Raw genomic sequence first — 6,095 nt, forward strand, 5'->3', positions numbered from 1 at the left:
GATATGTGGAGCTCTTACACACGACATGCTCATCTTGTAACCAAATGATTTGGATTTTTCAAACTTATAATTTTACTCTTTGCTCTGATGGTGAATCTGTACATCTGTGTGGGTCAAAATATGACCGATATAGCACTTGAAAGTTCGAATTTTTACTGCTTAAGGACACAAAGATCACATACTGTATGCTGATGAGTTTTTTTGAAAACTCCACAGACACACACAAACAACTATGGTGACAAGTCAGATTATACAAAAAGATAGTACAACTTTTTACCATTCATACCAAAAGATATTTTTTTCTTATAACTTTGAACCAACCACCCTTAAACTTCACTATCCAAAACGTCTGGTATGTGATATGAATTTTCAAATCATATTTCTGAGATATGAGGGGTTTCATATGGAGCTAAATCAGCAGCTAAACTCAAGAGATTGTTATCTGAATGTGAGAACTTGTCATATTAATATTTGTATTTTTAAGTTTTGATGTGAAAAGCTAATGAGAAAAGCTCAATCTTTCAATTTGCACACAGGCAATAATCAAATTCACGTTTTGAATTGGAATTTGCACATTAATAGCTACAGTACAAATGTGTAAAATGTAGAGGTGGGCATAGATTATTTTTTTAAATCTAGATTAATCTCACTGTGATCTTGAAATTAATCTAGATTGAAGGGGTTTATCAAGCTAGGTGGTGCATTAGAAATGTACATCTCCTGTTTCCAAAATGCATCACAAACTGCTTGAAAAAGCTGTAAACTCAAAATCAAAATCAAAAATCAAATCAAAAAATAAATCTGGTGTCTGAATAATTGAATAAATTTCTGGATGAAAATAAGTGTCTGAATAAATTTTTGGTTTAACTGTTAAAACTACAAAGTAGTCAAGAGCAGTGAGTGATTTTCATTTTCATTTTCTTGGATTAACATTACAGCAGCCAGTAGCTAAATTAGGCGCGGTCACTTTAAGAGACGATGAACGCACCCAATATAATACACATCAATTTTTTTTTTCTCAACTGTTTACTTTCACTTAAGAAATAACTGACAGTTTTTTCGAGCATCATTTCCAAGGTGGATATTTTGACGTCTTTTGTATGTATTTGTCGGCACTAGAGCAAAAATAAGCAAATTCGATGTTCAGGTGTTTTGAGACGCCTTTCTCTGCGTTAGCCCTGAACACCAGAACACTGCGGTACTGAATTGGGCTCTTTCACATCTTTTTGTTTGTTCAAACTGCGATTTGTATTTTTTCATTCAGGTGCAGGAGGGACTTCGAGGAGAACTTCGCAGAAGAGAGCTCGGTTCAGTGTCGCTGTCCATGATACGCGTCTCTCTCTCTCTCTCCGCACCGAACAAAGCGCGCGAGTAACCAGCTACTCTGTTCAGCTTTTCCGTGTCTTGTGTTTTGGATGCTTTAATTTTTAAATCGACAAGCGGTAAGACTTAAAACATGTGAAAAAGATAAGCTTTCATGACGATGCGCAGCAGTGGCCCGTCAACTGTCCTGAGCATCTTTTTAGGCTGTCCTCAGGCAGTTGGTTAAATAAAATATCAAGGTGAAAGTCATCATAGCTTGCTTAGTATAGACCCAGATCTCAATCCAACTTTGAGAATAGATTAACGGCGATATTTTTTTTATCGGCCGATAAGAGTCTCGCGTTAATGCAGCACATTCACACAAAGAAAATGACACACTCAAATTTTTATGACATATTTACTTTCTGCACTTTACTTAAATTTTGCTTATGTCAAGTCGGCACTACAACCTCTCAGATCTGGCAGTACAAGTTCAAATCCTAGGGCTTTGACTTTTTCTACTCCTTTTGCGGTGCTCCTGTTGCAAAACTCACTTTTGCATTTGTATATACAGATGTGAGAGACCACAGCTGGGGATGGGGCTTTGGTGCGAATGAATGATTTTATTGGTCGATGCCTGAAGAAAGAACAATGCCAGCCATAGCGACTTCACAAGAAAGAAAAATGTTTTTAATGTATTTTTAATGTAGTTCTTTGTAAAACACTGCAAACAATTTTCACTGAAAACCTTAGCTTTGACTGTATTTTAAGACACTAGATTAATTTTGTCATTCAGGTATTATATGGCAGGGCCATCGCTACTGGGGTGAAAGGGGGTGACTTCGGAGCAGAGTAGTTGATGTATTTAGTCTCTAAAAAGCCTTCATCTGTGTGTTCGAGAGCTGTTCCTGTCAGTGTGACGGCGCAGTACAGCGGTGTCCCTGTGTCGGCGATTCCTCTGGGCGCTTCGCCTGAAAGAGCAGTTTCTAAAAGAGCAGGTCACGGACAAATCGCGTCTTTTTCAAGATGCCGTTTCATCCGTGTTCTTCTGGATGTGGTCGTTTCCTGTCTTCGGTTGATGGTCAAGAGCATTGTCTGCAGTGTCTAGTCGTCCAACACGCTGAGGCTGCGTTCGTGGATGATTCATGCATCTTTTGTGGGCATATGAACATGGCAGCGATGCGATCGTGTCTCTCACTCTTCAAGGGGAGTGCAGCAGACCCCTCTGTCACCACCCATCCCAGTTTCTCTGGCTTTAGCAGGGGACCGCCGCCTGGCACTCTGGGAGATCTGACGGTTAAAGTGAGAGCTTCTCCGCTGGGCCACGTCCCACGGAACTCTCGCTCCTCCGGCATCATGTGTCCTGTGCAGCTGCCGATTGATTCTGCTGCGCCGCCCGAGGATCAGATGTCGATTGCTGCAGCGGGGGATGGGTTATCGACCTCTGAGGATGAGGATTGTCGGCTATGCTTGCCCAGGCAGCCATGAGTATCGGGCTGGAATTAACTACACCACCAAGCCCTGAGTCCTCGCGGCTGGATGATTGGTTTCTCGGTGCTGACCACAGCTCACAACATCATTCTGCCCCAGTTCCTTTCTTCCCGGAGGTGCATGAAGAGGTGACCAAGTCATGGACGGCCCCTTTCACGGCCAGAAGCCGCTCATCTCCCTCTTCCATCCTCACCACTCTTGATGGCGGGGCAGCCAGGGGGTATATGGACATTCCCCAGGTGGAGAGAGTGCCGCCATTTGGAGGAATCATCCACGTCTCCCGTCCGAGGCCTGTAAGCTGTCGGCCACTCTGGTTGCCAAGGTGCCTCTGCCCTGCATGCCATGGCTATCCTGTAGGTACATCAAGCCAAGGCGCTGAAATCAATGCAATATTGACCCAAGGTTGATGCAGGAACTGCACACGGCAACGGACTTCGCCTTACGGGTAACGAAGGTCACGGCACGGTCCCTCGGGAAGGTGATTTCCACGCTGGTGGTCCAGGAGTGCCATATCTGGCTGAACCTGGCCAAGATGAGAGACGTCGACAAAACCGCTTTCTCGGTGCTCCGTCTCCCAGGCAGGCCTGTTCAGTGACGCGGTCAAGGACTTTGCCCAGCAGTTCTCGGCGGTGCAAAAGCAGACTGAGGCCATCCGGCACATCTTGCCCCGACGTGATCCTCCGGTTGCCACCATTCCGTCGCAGGCAGCGCCTCAGCCTGCTCTTTGTCGTGGGCGCCCCCCTGCATCCTCCACACCAGCTCCACCCTGTGCTGAGAGTTCTTCGAGGCCAGTGCTTCAAGCGCAGGAGTGCGGCACCCACTGAGTCACTCCCGTCTGTGAAGTCCTCTAAAAAGACGACTAAGCGGCCCTGACACAGGCAACTCTGAGATGTGGGAGACTGCTCTTCAGGAGCTAGCGGAGACAGTGCCACTCCTTCCCCCGTAGAAGGGCCAGGTGGAGAATCCTCAGTTTTTTTTCTTTCTCAAGTTCAATAGCATGCTCGAGACTTCGCTGGCAGTCCGGGATGCCTCTGTCTTGCGCAAGGACATTGCTGTCCTGCTGGCGAAGGATGCAATTGAGCCGGTCCCTCCAGCCAAGATCGTACCCAAGAAAAGTGGTGGCCTTCGGCCTATCCTGGATGTGAGAGTCTTGAATCGGGCCCTGCACAAGCTCCCGTTCAAGATGCATTATCAAATGCGTTCAGCCCCAGGACTGGTTTGCAGCGATCGACCTGAAAGACTTGTACTTTCATGTCTCGATCCTCCCTCGCCACAGACCATTTCTGTCTTCAGGATGTCTTCAACTATCTCAATGACTGGCTCATTATGGCCAGGTCCCGAGAGCAGTTGTGCAATCACAGGGACTTCAGTCAGTTGGGGCTTCAGGTCAACTGAGAGAAGAGCAAACTCTCACCGTGCAGAGAATCTCTTATCTCGGTTTGGAGTTACACTCGGTCAGTATGACGGCATGGCTGTTCATGAATTGGTGTTCTTCTCACCGAACACCAACACCATCGCTGGCGCCGATACAGGATGGATGCCTCCGTGATGTGCTCTGCAGTTGTTTTTGTGTTTTTGTTAGTTTGTCCTGTCTTTAGTTATATTCCTGCAATCAGTTTCACCAGGGAGGAATTGCTGGACATTCGGCAACACACATCTCCCGATATATCACCGGTTTTCGACTATTCTGATGTTTTGCTAGACATTCTTGTCGGCGGAGCGGCTGCGCTGATCACACGCTTCAAGAGGACGCGCAGACGGGGTAAAAGAGCTGGCGCGCTCGTGAGACTCAGAAAATGCGGATTTCGAACGCCGTTGCCTAGCATCCATTTGGCATATCTCCGCTCTCTACCCAACAAAATGGATGAACTGCTTTTGCTCTCTCGGACAAATAAGGATTTCTCACACTCTGCTGCTCTGTGTTAAGCGGAAAATTTGCTGAATGACACCATACCGGACAGCGCGCTCCATCTGCCGGACTTTCAGCTGTTCAGAGCAGACCGCGACGCAGAATCAACAGGGAAATCACATGAGACAGTAATAAATTGGATCACTGTTACACAACAAAAAAGGATGCATTTCACTCTGTTCCACGAGCAGCTTTGGGACGTTCTAATCACCTTCTGGTTCATCTTATACCGACCTACAGGCAGAAACTACAATGAAGCAGAGCAGGATTTACAATCTTGTTTTGACCTCACTGATTGGAGTGTTTTTGAAGCTGCTGCCACCGATCTGGATGAACTCACAGAGACTGTAACATCATATATCAATTTCTGTGAGGATATATGCATTCCTACCAGGACTCAACTAAATTACAACAATGACAAACCGTGGTTCACTGCAAAACTCAGACAGCTCCGTCAGGCCGAAGAAGATGCTTACGTGAAGGGGAACAATGTCCTATATAAACAGGCTAAATACACACTGGAAAAGGAGATCAAAGTGGCAAAGAGGAATTATTCTGAAAAAAAATAAGGACTCAGTTCACTTCGAACGACTCCGCATCAGTGTGGAAAAGTCTAAAGAAAATCACCAATTACAAGACACCACCCCCCAGCACTGTGGAGAATCAATGACTGGCAGACGATCTGAACGAGTTTTACTGCAGGTTTGAAAGAACACCCATCACCTGCTCTGAACGCCTCCCTACACAACCGTTCACACCATTCACAACTCCTGCAAACCATCCTGAACACCTCTACAATCAACCGATCTCATCATTCAAAACTCCTGCAACCAACCCTGAATGCCTCTCCAAACAACCGTTCACACCACTCACAACTCCTGCAACCCGCCCTGAACACCTCTCCAATCAAGCACTCTCACCATTCACACCTCCTGCATCCACCCTCTCCCCCACACCTGCAATTCAGATAAGCGAGGATGCGGTGCGCCAGGTCTTCCTGAAGCAGAAAAGGAAAAAAGCACCAGATTGTGCCCAGATTGTGTTACACCAGCCTGTCTGAAATCCTGTGCTGACCAGCTGGCCCCCATCTTCACACAGATCTTCAACAGATCGCTGGATCATGCTTCAAACGCTCCACCATCATCCCCATCCCAAAGAAATCCAAAATTACAGGACTAAATGACTACAGGCCTGTGGCTCTAACGTCTGTAGTCATGAAGTCATTTGAAAAACTGGTGCTGGCCCACCTGAAAGACATCACTGGACCCTTCCTAGATCCTCTTCAGTTTGCCTACAGAGCAAACAGGTCTGTGGACGATGCAGTAAACATAGGACTGCATTATGTTCTGCAACACCTAGACTGACCGGGGACTTATGTGAGGATCCTGTTTGT

The sequence above is a fragment of the Carassius auratus genome, chromosome 49 (genome assembly GCF_003368295.1).
Source record: "Carassius auratus strain Wakin chromosome 49, ASM336829v1, whole genome shotgun sequence".
NCBI lineage: Eukaryota > Metazoa > Chordata > Actinopteri > Cypriniformes > Cyprinidae > Carassius > Carassius auratus.